Source organism: Lonchura striata, chromosome Z (genome assembly GCF_050655825.1).
Source record: "Lonchura striata isolate lonStrDom1 chromosome Z, ASM5065582v1, whole genome shotgun sequence".
NCBI lineage: Eukaryota > Metazoa > Chordata > Aves > Passeriformes > Estrildidae > Lonchura > Lonchura striata.
Genome location: NC_140740.1, coordinates 18,532,845 through 18,547,302, shown reverse-complemented (window position 1 = coordinate 18,547,302; position 14,458 = coordinate 18,532,845). Strand labels below are relative to the sequence as shown.

The 14,458-nt window shown below is 33.5% G+C and overlaps 1 protein-coding gene across 10 annotated transcripts in view; it reads right to left on the bottom strand.

The window, feature by feature from the left end:
• The window catches only part of KIAA0825 (KIAA0825 ortholog), a 238,784-nt gene that overhangs the window by 50,308 nt on the left and 174,018 nt on the right, over positions 1-14,458 (bottom strand). The window contains exon 21 of one of the 10 annotated variants that reach the window (XM_085568055.1): positions 1-14,458. This exon is cut by the window's left edge and continues 43,746 nt beyond it; it is cut by the window's right edge and continues 41,903 nt beyond it. The exons of the other annotated variants lie outside the window; for them this stretch is intronic. The gene's annotated coding sequence lies outside the window, so the exon portion shown is untranslated. 10 annotated transcript variants of the gene reach the window in all.

The window sequence follows — 14,458 nt, the reverse complement described above, 5'->3', positions numbered from 1 at the left end:
CTTGATAGAGGCTCACAAAGAAGCTCAGCAAATGAAAAAAATGCTATATCATTTTAGGCTGTGTTCTGTGAATGAGCCTTTTTTCAATATCCCTTGGTGAAGCAACAGCCCTCTCAGTTAAACCCCCACAAAGCAAATATCATTCATATGGAGTTATGTTTGCTCCTTGTTATTAGGAGTTACACCACTTAATTCATTATTCAATAAATTCAGTTTCTTATTTATTAGATGCAAGGTAGCCACTCATCCCTAAAGGCCATGTATGCAAAAGACTGCTTGTAATGCTGTCACTTCAAAACTCTCCAGGCTTTTACATTGCTTCAAGAATTAGGAAAAAAGTGGCAAATAATTTAGATTTATTCATGCTGATATGAAATCTGTATATGATAAAGGCAATGAAAGAAACACTACATAGCTAGCTTAAAATATATTGAAACAGATCAACAAAATATCTTGTTCCCTGTAGCTGGGACACTGACTCCTGCAGTATAAAACCCAGTAGACAGTATTTTATATTTTTAAAGATATCTGATTAAAAAAATAAAAAAGTATTGGTTTGTCATAATCCTTCCTCCCATTGAAAGTACCTCAGCCTCTTTCCCCAAGTGCATTTGAGGAATACACTACCACTACCAGAATTATCTGCTCAAGTGCTGAATCCTCATAGTGAGCATATGAAAATCAGCTATTAAATGCCACAAATATAGAAGTCCAAAATATTTAAAATATCCTTTTGTTGTATAGTGGACTGTAAGACATATTGCAGCTGATTTTTGTAACTCACAATTGTGTGTTCTGCAATGTTTTTAAATGTAAATTTTGCTAATGACATTTAATAGCACAAAATAAGATCTTCAACTCTTTTTGCACTGTAGTAGCAGTGAACAAGATGTTTCAATTTTACTCTGTAACTTTATGATGTTAGAATAATTAAAATGCAAATGAATTACTGAATTAAAAAGACTTCCAATACACTCTTAGCACAATTAATATTGTATGAAATTATCTGCGTAATTACACACACCAACATTTATATAAGGCATTGTAAAAAGTCACCAATAAGAAACTGGATGTAAGACTGGCAAGTAAACAGAACAGGCATCTATATATGAAAATGTAAGATAGAGCTTACAGTTAGTACTCTATGTGGCTATTATTTCACAATACATTCCACATTTTAGTAACTGAAACATTGAAAAAGTATTTTTTTCCTAGGAATTCAATCTAATGATGCATAATAATATACAACTTACAAAAGTTTACAGTAAATAGTTTCCTAATATTAACTTTACTTCTAAAATTATATTTAATGACCTGACATTACATAAACAATTGAAACAATAAGGAAACAAAAACCCACACAAAAAATCATTGCAGGTATACACCTGAAGAAATGATTGAATGACTTAAAGTAGCATTCTGATTATCGCAATTTATTGCTAAAGTTGCTACAAGAACTGCTTTATAAAACACTACTTTATATTTTTCTAAGCGTGCATTATATGGATTGTGATTTTAAAAATATATGTATGATTCTTACTAATCCTGCTCTTATAGCATCAGTTAAACCATCATAATTCAGGAACTCATCCACCTGACTAATTAACCTTTTATTCTTGCAATAGCAAGTACAAGATGTATTGCTTTCCTTGAATTCATAATGCAGCAAGTATAGAAATTCATAAAGTGTAATACAAGACCCAGTTGCTTTCTCTATGTCATGTAACAGTGTCAGTAGCTGGGCTGTGTGGGGAACTGTATTCACATTCAGCTGATATTCTGGAGTAATTCTGAAAACTTAGTAGGGAATAATAATAATAATGAATGAAAACTTTTGTGTTAGTATAGAGTCCTAACTTTATCTTATATTGTGCAATGTTTGCATTTTTGCACATGGGAGATTTTAAAAGTCATAGAGAGATTTTTGTAGTGCGACCGTATGTTAGATAAAGACATTTAAGCTGTCAGTATAAACTGCTTCTGTTTTCATTTTGCATTTAATTTCAATGCCAGACTCAAGGCATAAATTTTTCATCACCTGCAATGGTATGAATAAAAGATTAAAAAAAGAACTGAGAAGAAATTCTAACACATGCAGTGCATGCAGCACATTGTGCAGACACAGTGTGCATAACTACATGTTTAATTTCCATCACTTTTTCCTATGTCAGGAACACTATTATTTAGTTCATACATCATGCAGCTAATTTCCAGGATTTCAGCACTGTGGAATTCAAATTTATCTAGCTCTGGAAAATAATCCATTCAACACTCTTGAAATCTGAAGATGATACACATATTGGTAAATTCACATAGCACTTTCTTAACATTAAATAGAATATGTCTCTTGCCATCTAGTGTTGGTAAGTTAAGTACTATTAAAATTTTTCAGCAGTACATATTCTTGCCTTACTTCTTGAAATAGCAAATGAATATTTTTTTTCCTGTGTTCCAAGAAGCAAGAATTACTAAAAAATTCTGAGCTGATTTCAATTTCTCATTAAGGCTCACTTCATAGTTTAGCTAGAGGATGTTATCAATCCAAAGAGGTGACATCATGGTCTCACTCTGACAGAATTTTTTATTTAGCACCTAAGAGAGTTTTTAGGAGCATCTTTGATTTTACTGTATTAACACTCAGTAGGGCTTGGATGAAATTCTGTTTATCTCTGTTCAGCAGCCTCTGCAGAATAAAGAAAAGTTCTGTGGAATATACCTTGTTTAGCATTAATGGCAGCCCTTTATTTGTTGGAAAATACCTGAGATTCCTAGTTTGACAATTGCCTAGCAGCAAGCTCTTAGGCACACTATACATTCCAGCCAAAAGTTAAAATATTCTTCACTTTGGCACCATTTCTAACATGTATATCTGTACACTGAAACAAATTTAAGGGGGGAGGGGGGAAAGATACTATACAATTTTAATATAATAATGTGTCAAAATGTTTCCTAAAAATAAGTTCAAACTGTGGTTTCTAGTGCTTCAACATTAACAGACTGAAACACCTGCAATAATGGGACTACTCCAGTCCCAGGCCTTTTCAGTCTGGGATAAGCACTTTTAATTGGAAAGATGCATTTAATGGATGGTGACTGGATTAATCTGATTTATAGCTGTTAGAATCAGTAGGAGGGAAATACAGCATTTTACTAGCTGCTTCTCTGACTTGTAGCAAAGCTGGTCCAAGTCACCACTTTTGAAGAACTTTTAGGATTATGTATAAGGTTTCATTTCTAATGCTTCTCTTAAGAGTTCAAGCAGGTAAAAAGAGGTATAATAAGAATAATGAACTATTTTCAAATCCAGTAAAAAGTTCTCCATTTGAAATAGACTGTGACATACTGCTAGGGCTGTGTGACACCTGCACTTATGACACTCATTTACATCTAGTTCCTCTAAACAAATCAAATTACATCAGTGTTTCAAGCTGTCAAGGCATAAAAGTAAAATTATGCATTTATTTTTAAATAAATGTATTTATTTTTATGTAGCACCATCAATAGGAGCAATGTACTTACTGACAATTCACTTCTCAGTTCCTGGCATCAGCTCTGCAATGTGCTAGCCTTGATCCAGCACAGATCTTTCCTTTACTTAACACTAGATGACAAACCATCTCCTATGACGATCTGAACTCTCTTAACAAATTAAAAAAATTATAGTCTGCACCACACGAGTATAGTCTTATCACATGAGACAATAAGCAAAGGCTAAATGTGAAAATGTAGTGACCAGAAATAGCTTTAAATTTGCAGAGTTCCATATATTTAATATTTTCCTATAAAATTTGTGACAATGATAAGATACACAGTTTCATTACAATGTAATTTTTAAAACAGTTTCAAAGTGTATGAGTAACTTGGGTATCTAGGCATGGTAACTGTGAACTTGTATACATTCATCCATATCTATTACATATGTATATATAAGACATAGAAATTAAAAAATGCAAAAATAGAAGTGCTGTACTTTAAACACACTTTAAACACATTTAGGAGTACAGGATTCAAGGAATTAAATTGAGAGTGGAAACAAGAATAAGCAAATATCTTGTAAAGAATATCTAAAATTACTTCTAGCTCCTTACACCACTGTTTTCAATCAATAGTAAAAAATGAAAATTAATTGGCAGTTAGAAGGTAACATTTTTTTCATGCCACATCCTTAGAAAAACAACTTCAACATTTTGGACTGTAGATTGTTTCCTTCACAGATAATATTGCATTTCAGAAATGGGATGGAGAACATAAAAAATTTGTTAAATACTTAGGAAGAGGGATGTGAGCAATCAAACAAATTGGTCCATTACACTCAAGGCACTTTCTGTCTATTATAAATTTTTCCATCCACCAGGCATTATTTTTTCCAAAATGAGAAAGTGTGGTGCAATTTTTATAGTTGTGTCTATGGATGAAGTCACACAGGTACTGATGCATGAGATGTAAATGTACAAGTTTGTCTTATTCTCTTGTTTGCCTGGAGAGATTATTTTGATGATGCTTATACTGCATTCAGTTCTGAATTTTCTGAATATGAAATTGGAAAAGTTGGAAAATTTTGGCTATTGTCTGAGTGTTGCTGCATTGGATTTTATTTTGGATTTAGATATTACAGATTTGTATTCAATATCAATGATCTTGAATTTTGGTGTATAAATAATTATATTAATATCATTTAACTACAGCATAAGCACTTAATTCTAGAACTGCAAAATATAATAAAAGTACAGAAAATACTTAAATTAATTTGCATTGCATTAGCTGGGTGCTAATTTTTAAAAAGCTGGTGAATATCTGTCTTAAGTTTCTAGGCTAATTGATATAAATTTAGGAGCTACTCTGTGATTTCATTATGAAGTACAGCCACAGAACATGATGGCTTCTGTCATTTTGAAATGAATGCTTACAGTGTGGTTGTTTCATTCACATTTCTTTTTTATTTTTTATTTATTCTAGACACAAGCTCAGGAGACTTCCAAGCTTTGAGTCTAGTAATAATTTCAGCATAGTGATCCCATTTCTAAAGTTCCACCTATCTCATTGTTAAATTTCACTTAAAATCATGATATTGTGACAGTTCATAATGAATTCTAATATATAATTAATTACTAATGTATTTTGATAGTATAAATGTAATTTAATTTACTCATGTTCTAAAGTGCAACATGAAGTTGATGAAAATAATTTTAGAGTATTCTATTTCTGCTTGCCTACTACAAATCAAAGATTTTCTTCTTTTCATAATACACTATAATATGGTAACAAGTGCATTGAAATTCATCTTGTTAGAATGGTAGTAATATATCCCACCAGGACTACTGTTCCTAGTAGCAATTTAAAATAATTATTGTGAGACTTGATGCTAGACATCAGGTTTGCAATAGAATTACAATGAGGGAAGTATATTAGAGACAAAACATTGCTGGAAGAAAACTTCATAATGGTGCAATTTGGAACTAAGCTTCAATTTTACAGTAATAGATTCTCTTTATGATGGCACAAAGGAGTAAATGCACTTAGCAAATTTAAATCTATTATTAATCACACTTTGTCGATTGCAGTGCAGAAAGGAGAAAAGAAATTAGGTTTTTAGTTCTATTTCTTATACAAAACAAGTTCTGCAATGAAGAGCATTTTAGAAAAATCTCCTTGTTATAGCTCAGAAATACAGCAAGTCTTCATAAATGCAGAGAGTTAAAGAGGTTCAAAAACTTTCTTAAATAGTTCTGCATGTATTCTTTTCAGGTTAGAAGTTATTCAAGATGGTACACCCTACATCACCAACACAATTTCACTTCTAGAAAAAAAAATATCCAACAAGAAAGGTGAAGAAATGTGATATTCACGATTGCTTCCTCTAATCATGCTTCTTAAATGGAGGGAGGCTTGTACTATTCCTGGTTTACTTATGTCACAATTTTAAGCAAAGTATACTCATTTAAGTATCTAGAGACTGATTCACAGTTTAACAGACCACTGGATGCTTTCAGAAAGATATTTCAAAGAAGTAACAGGAAGTAATGCAATATGGATTTTAGAGAGTTGTCATACTGCACTGGAAACATTTCTTGTTCTATTAGTGTGAAAAAATCCAGTTTTTATACTCTTAATTGTAATTTTACATCTAAGATTAAAATAACAGATAGATTTGGTACCTCTTTTCTATTAAAAATGAATCACATTTTTAACAAAAAGAAATATGTATCATTATATTAGACCAGCAGATGAAGAGTTGTTTACATTTTGGGGGTTTTTATCACTGATCCTTTAAATAAACAGTTGTCTGATGGAGACAATTCAGATGAAAATAAAACTTCTAGTTTTAGCATTTAGTAGTGTGATAAAGATATCTACCAAAGCACCAGCATATGAAAGCCAACAGTCCTTGTAAATGCTTGTTTTAGATAATATTAAGTTAACGTTTATTTTTTGATCAGAAAATAAACATTTAAAAATATGTTTAATAAATTCAGATTCCTTATTTTTAAGAGGAAGATTGAGTTTACATTCACCCACATTTTACCTTGACCCATTAAATTGTGTCTAAAATTACTGACAGGCAGACGATCTTCTGATCTTTAATTACTTTAGTTCCATGCATGCTCCAGCCATCACTAGACAATAAATGCACACCCACATTGCAGTTTGCAAAGAATTTCCAAAGCTATTTTTAGATGAGCTGACTTGGATACCAGAATCATCTTACGCAGCATAAGCTCATGTGGGCTAATTTTCTCTGCTTCAGCAAGGAAAATTAGGCTGTGAGGAGGTCCAGACTGTAAGCTCCCGGTACCCAAGGTACCTCATGTATAATATCCCCTGTATTATTTCTCCTATCTTGCAGTCTGTAGCACAGCTGTGGCTGAAGGAAAACAATCAGTCCCTCCGTAAGACAAAAATTTAAAAAATGGTTCCATGTCAATGACTTCATGTAAATGAACATGCATTATCCCATCCTTCTCACATAATTTTCTTGGGGATGCTGCACACTTATTGAACCAGATGACCCTAGTAAGGTCTGCAGAATAACACATCTATAACATTACAAACAAGAAGTTCAAGTACTCAAACAAGTTTTCTGAAAGAGGAGTTGAAGACAGACAAGTCTATTCTTTTTCTACTTCCTTCTAAAGAAGACATTATTTAAAGGAAAAAGGGGAGAGAGGGAACTACCTGCTCTATATGCAACACCTAGAAGAGGTGGCATTACTTGCTTCCATAATTATTTCTGAAGTCTCTGATAGATCATTCTTGCCAAAGTGAAGAACAACTTCATTCTTCTTAAAAGTAAAACATTCAACTGTGATATACATACACAGGTGTAAAAGCAATTACACAAGCAAAAGGAGAAAAGAATCCCCATAAATTAACAGTATACTTAGATTAATTGATTACTCAGTGAAAGCTTTTTTATTGTCTTTATGATATTTCAGAACTTAACTTAGTTTAAAACAAATTACTCAGCCAACAGTTTTGAAGGATATTAGAAATTTCAAGTTAGTTTCATTTTTGAAGGATATTAGAAATTGTAAGCATGTCTATGTCAATTGATAATTTTCTTAGTGGAAACAAACACTTCCTATAAACAACTCCTTAGCATTCCTGAAAAAAAATCCTGAACAAGTGAAAATTTCCTAAAACGTCACAAATGGCCAGAATGATACACACTGAGACCTCAGGATAGTGAGATAATGTGCATCTGACACAGCTTGTTCAAAAAGACTGTAAGTACTGTGTAAGTCAATAAAAAAAGTTATTTTCAATGATTCCAGAAGGAATACTGCTATAGTCCTATTCATTTTCTTCACTTAGTCCATACACAGTCATCAGTTTATAGTTTACGGCACAGGTGATGATAATGCCTGTGTGTTTATTATAAAGCCATGCCTTTTGATTACTAAACAGAATTTAAGAATACCTGTATCTTGCAATGATGAAGTCCAGCCCCTATGCACCTGTAAAGCAGAGCTGACTCTGGCTGGAGCATGGTGGTTTAAAGCCAGCCTGCAGCCAAGGATTACACCCATGCTGTGTGTCAAACTGACTCCATGAAGCATCTCTTTTCCAAATGCCATCAAGAATGGCATTTCTCATGGATTTTCCTTCCTTTATCTGAAATATCCTGCCTGATGATCAGAGGTCACCAAACTAAAATACTAGAGAAAAAACAAAATCCTGTCAGTTTCTCAGTATAGTTTATGCTAAAGAACAAGACAAAAAAGAAAATAAAATATATCATAATAGCAGCCCCCAAGACTGAGGGAAACAATTCTGACAGCATGCAACTTTTAAAGCTGAAGAGCACAATCTGGAATAAAACAGAAGAAGAATGTTCCCATAGCATACACCTGACAAAATCTATTAAAACAGAGTATATCCAAGTCTAATGGGGCAATCAGATGCTTTTAAGGCATGGTTCTAAATTAAATTTTCTGTCTTTTGACCCTATATGATTTTCAAAACCAACAAATATATTTTTTTTCTATTTATCCAATAGCTACTCCAGGATAGGACCAGATGCTCTGCTTATATGTTCTAGATTAGGCACATGGCCATCCATAACCTGAAAAAGGAAAAAAATTAGCTTATCTGATGTAATATTTTATGTAAACTTAGCATTTATTGGCTTCACTTGCAATCTCAAATGCTAGTTGAATGATAGCAAAAATTTCTTCTCCATAATACATAATCTAGGGACAAATCTAAATTATGTGAAGTAGAGAATCCCACTAAGCAATTTCTCCAGCAAATGTCAGAGTTATTAGACTCTATATAATTTAGATAAAGGAGTATAATACATGCAGATTAATAATTCCTATTGGGACTGATAGACATTTTTTGTCTCAGATTACCATATTTTCCAATTCTTAATGTGAAAGTCCATCTGTGTACTTCCAGAAGCACCATCAACCAAGGTCTAAGACAGGACAATAAACTTTCACATTGAGTAATATCCATATAGAGGTATGTATATAGACAGGAAAGTTGCCAGCATCAATAATAGGCACTAAAATTAGTTTGATTTTCAGATGAACCAGAACTTGTTTAAACAATCTTCATATTTACAAGCAGGCAATGAAGAAAGATGAGAGATTAGTTTTTCCCCTAAATAAGCAAGATTGAATAATGGGTCCATGAAGAATCACTATCTATTTTTCAATATTAGCAGAGAACTCCATTTTTTATGGTAAAAAAATATGTAGATTTAAAAATTACTAATCCCAGAGTTTTCAAGCCTATGATACACTAATAGTTGTAAATGCAGATTATTTTACTATCCTGAATACAACTGTAATTTAAAACCAAAAACCTGCCTATGCTGTAGGTTTGAATGAACCAGTCTATACATAGAGAAATGCTTCCCATGAGATTACTCTTGCTGAATGTAGGCCCTTTGCCATGGGGAATTACATCCTTTGGACAGTAGAAAAAATTTCTAGAGTATTTCCATTACATGTTCCCGCATCTCTAAAGCTATGTAACTTGCTCATAATAACACTCCCAATACAGACACTGTCTTCCTCCTACTCTTTAGTACTGTGATCTGCTTTTTCTTCTATAGTATCTTTCCTACCTCTGCTGCCATGGCTGCCTTCTACTAATGAATGCTCTTTTCTGGTATCTGTATCTGTACCCGTAACCTCTCTTCATTTTCAAGGGACCGCCCACCCTTATTAGCTCAGCATCTTCTAAATGATACTTATTATTTCACTGTTTTTTATCCAAACTGGAACCAATTTCTGACATATGTAATTTATATAATCACAAAGTCTTTATTTTCCATGTCCACAATCAAACAAAGCACGAATTTTAGTACATAACTCAATGTAAGAGGACTCTTATGGAGTGATATGCTCCACTGACCATTTTTTGCAGACAGGGATGAACCTTTTTAATTCCATTATCTCCCTACAAATGAGAGCATTGCCAGTTCTCCTAACCTTCAGCCTAAAGTGTCTTTACTTCTCCATTCTCTCTCAGCTTTGAGTCCAAAAACCTATGCCTCCTTCCACCCAGCCACTTTTCTTTGATCCTAATTCATGTGCTATGAAGATGTATCTGCACATAATAATAGCATCATTAATGCACTAACCCCTTGGCTAATCCCCTTTTCACCATGTGCATAAAAAGGTCATATTTAAGCCATTTAACTGTGTTTTCAAAAGCATTTAAAAACTCAGTAACTTATATGGCATTTTATGAATTACACTAAGGCCTATTTATGTCTGTAAAGTGTGATGCTCCTAACTGTTACTCTGTAAATAAGCAGTGAGATAGAAATAGGAAGAGCAAAAGAAATCAAGCTTCAGGTGATTACAAGTGAGAAGAGAAAAGCAATGTTATACAGGATTAACACTGACAATAAATTTACTTTTATGGATACTGTAAATAGGGAGTTTTGGAGGGTTGCTAAGAATTTGGTTTAGCTGGGACCAAACATGTTTGGTGTTGACTGCAGCTGTCTTCACGGTCAAAATGGGAACAACTTCATACTGGAATGATGTTGCTGACTGTCTGACCAGAATTGCAACACACTGTGTAATAAGCCAAGGGAGAGCTGACAGCAAGGATGTCAGATACTGGGAGACATGGTTTACTATCTTGTATGTGGATTGGAAAAATATCATTTTCTGACCTGATGATATGACTGGATTTGTAGACCTGAATAAGCAATTGATTGATACAGCAGTCTGTTTAGTGGCCTGTAGGAGAAGAAATAACCTTTGTTTTGGTTTTGAGAAGAACAGCAGATTTGATTTGAAATGTCAAAAAGCCAGTCTGTAACAGCAGCTACAATACACTGTATATAAACCTTTTTGGGCAAATGCACACAAATATGGAGACAGCTTTGTACACCTGAGATAACAGCATTAAATTCCTAGAAGCAATGCAAAGGCAAGGGGCATTTTGTGGGAGGAAGAAAGCAAATGATCATTTCAGAGAACTGATACACCAAGCAGAACTAAAAATAATTCAATAGGAGTGGAAAGGAAGCTTCTAAAAGAAAGAAAGGATCATTCTAGAAGTTAAAAATAGTATCCTAAACTGTGGTAAGTAAGTTACAAAACCCAGGGAGGCAATCCAGAAGGGAGTTTGAGTAACAGCCCATGCTGTCATCAAAAGCTTACAATAGAATAATAGGTTTTCAAACATATCAGGAGGAGGTTTTCTGCTTGAATTTTTGTATGGCTAGAAGCATATTATTGTGCCAGTGTCATGGGTTTTTTGCTGGTTTTGTTTTTCGTGTTGGTGGTAGTTTTTTGATTCTGAATAGGATGTGGAAAACTTGAGGAAGTTCCTACACTTGCAATTTTCTTAAGAAATGCCTCACTAGAAAATCTATCTCAAAATAAATGTAATTTTTTTTTTTTAAATAGAGGAATAAAAAAAGATGAGTACCAAAATTCCAGTACCAAACAATACCTGTTTCAAAGCTGAACTGATTAACTGAACCACTAATTGTAGTGTGCAACCTACTACTTAAAGCCTACTTAATTAAGGACTAGAGAGCAGTAAATGTGACACTCATCTTTGAAATGTATTCCAGGGAGTGCCTGCAAACAGATAAGTCTCAAGACTACATCAGACCAATTAGTGGATACTATAATAAAGAATAGAACACGTGTACAGGTGGATAAATTGCTTATACCTGGTAAAGTCAGCCCATCCCTCGTAAATGGAAATAGTTTATGAAAAAATTATCAATTATTATATTTATAAAGGAGATCTGCTTAAATAGTCTACTCCAATTTTCAAAGTTTCTGACACAGTCTTTCATGAAAGCCTTGTAAAGAAACCAATCATGGTGGAAAAGAAAGAGTCGCAACACAGATAAATCTGGCTGCAGCACAGGAGTCAGTTTGCGTGGTGCATGCCACAGATATTCCACAAGGAGCCAAGTGTTTAACTTATTCATGGTTGCTGGGGAGAGGGTGAGTCAAATGTGAAATGAGAAAGTTTGCTGATGAGTTGATAAGTAATAAAGCCAAGAACTGATACTGCAAACATCAAGAAGGCCCTAATGGCTGAACTCCTGTGCATTTAAGGTGGTTAATGAAACTCAATAGATATGAAGTTATATATAGACAGGAATCTCAGTTTTACAGTACTGGTGAAGTGATGGGCTCTGAGTACATTACTCCCAGTTATGCATGAAATCTTGAGGCCTTAAATAGGTCTGGGAAAATATATGTTCAATAAGGACTAAAAATGGGGGAAAAAACGAAACAAATTCAAACCCCAAATAAAATTTAATAAAAAGAGCCTTGGGTTTAAGCATTTTTATTAATAAGAGTGATATACTAAGCAATGGACATAAATTCATGGCTTGCTCATGTGTTGAAAGCCATATGCATTTCTTATTTCTTACCTTTTACTTTTTTTTTAATAAGATATAGTAAGATTGAACTAGGTACAAAAATAGAGGGGATTAACTATGGCTGGAAAAGACATGTCAGAGCAGGATGTAAAAGAAGTCAACAAAATCTAGAGTAGTGTGGAATTAGAGAGAAGGAATCTACTTTTCAACCATCTCTTCCAACTTATGAGTTGGTAGGCCTCAAGCACAGAGCAGAGCAACACATCAAAGCCAAAAAAATTGCTTCATGCAAAATGCAGTAAAGTTATCCATTGCTGAAGTGCTAAAAGTTTATGTGGACTCAAGTGGAGAATGGACAAGTTCATGGAAGAGAAATCCTTCATTAACTAGTAAATATATGGAGGCTTCCTCTGTTTATTAGGAAGCTGTGAGCCAAAAGTTGTAACAAACTGAATCAGAGAACATTCTGAATCAGAAAGCACTCATGAAGATCATTAAATCCAAATCTTAAGTGAATAGCTTGTACAGGGATCAAACCCATTGTCATGGCATTATTAGCACCATGCTCTGACCAGCTGAACTAATCTCAGTGTCTGAGTGACTATCCAGGGATATTTGATATGTCAACTGGCTTTTGAACGCTTGCTACACCAGAACATTCTTCATTGTAGTAATCAAAGACAAAGTTGAATAAACAGACTCAGTTTTTTAAAAGTCTCTTCATTCAGTAAACTACAAATGAGATAGTCTAGGTCCTCAGATTTCACAGTTATAATGTATCGCTTAAGCTTATTATGCAATATTAAGGATGGCATCTACAAATGTCTTCTTTATTTTAATACATGGAGAGTTACTAGTACCATCTACTGCATCTACTTAAGTCATCTTAGATTGAGTCAGAATACTTAAAATTAGTGCTACCTACATACAGGAGCAGAAGCATTTCCAGACAGATCTAAATTAAATGCATAAAGAAAAAAAATCCATAAATATTCCCTCCAGTGTTACTTCTATTTTACCTAGTATTTGCCATATGTTATTGCTTTCCACATATATATCTACTCAAATATTAATAAAAAAAATTATTAAGATGAAGTACTGGCATTTTTAATGCCTTTTGTTGACATCTCCATTACAGTGCTATCTTAAGGCTAAACAGATTCTGACAATGGCACTTTATGAGAGAAATAAATTGCCCTTCTGTAATTTTTTGCTTTTGAACATATTGTTTCATAAGCTAACTTAAAATATCAGCTTTAACAAAATCTTTACTTCAAAAATACACATTAAACTCTACCTCTCACATGGTCTTTTTATTATTTTTCAATAACTTCGCAAATAGAAGAGACTGCATCCTTCAGGTTGCTCTGAGGCATATCAATGGCATCACCTACATGGCAGGTATCACATGAAATTACACAAATTATGCTCTACTTGGCATCTGCCATGATTTCAGTTTAAAACAAAGTTCAGCTTCTCCCACATAGCATCCTGATTAAACAAATAAACTATGGCGCTGACTGCAAATGTACACACCAGAGAGTAAGAAATTAGCAGATACATTGGCCAAATCTATATTTAATTTTAATTAAATTTCATTCTGTAGCTCAATTAATCCACAACTCCAAATGTCAGCAGGGCTTAGGCAAATGGAATGACATCTGCTAGACTGCATGCTGACTGTAAAACCTTCACTGCATGCTAGAGCTCTGGAATAGTACCAGGAGAAAAAGAAAAAGGAAATGTTCTCAATAAATATATATCAATGTGCAAAAGTCTAATTTCAACAGAACACAGGAAAGGTACTTGATAGCAAACCTGGGTAAATTTCTTCATTTTACAACTCTGGCTAATAACTAAAACTGAATACAGTGTTGTCCATGAGTAATAACATATTTACAATAGAATTGTCTTGTTTTTAAGTAATCTGCTATGAGATACCTTTGTAGCATCCTTTGTAACTAAAAGAAATCATATTGTAAACAGTGTTATCTCTAATATAGCTATGTATCTGCATAGCAGTATTATGGAGAAGTTTCTGCTCATGTTTGAGAGCTGTAGGAAGACATTATTTTTGTCACAGAGAAACTGATGCACATTTTTAACAGCATTAAAGTACTTCAATGGTAATCTGACATC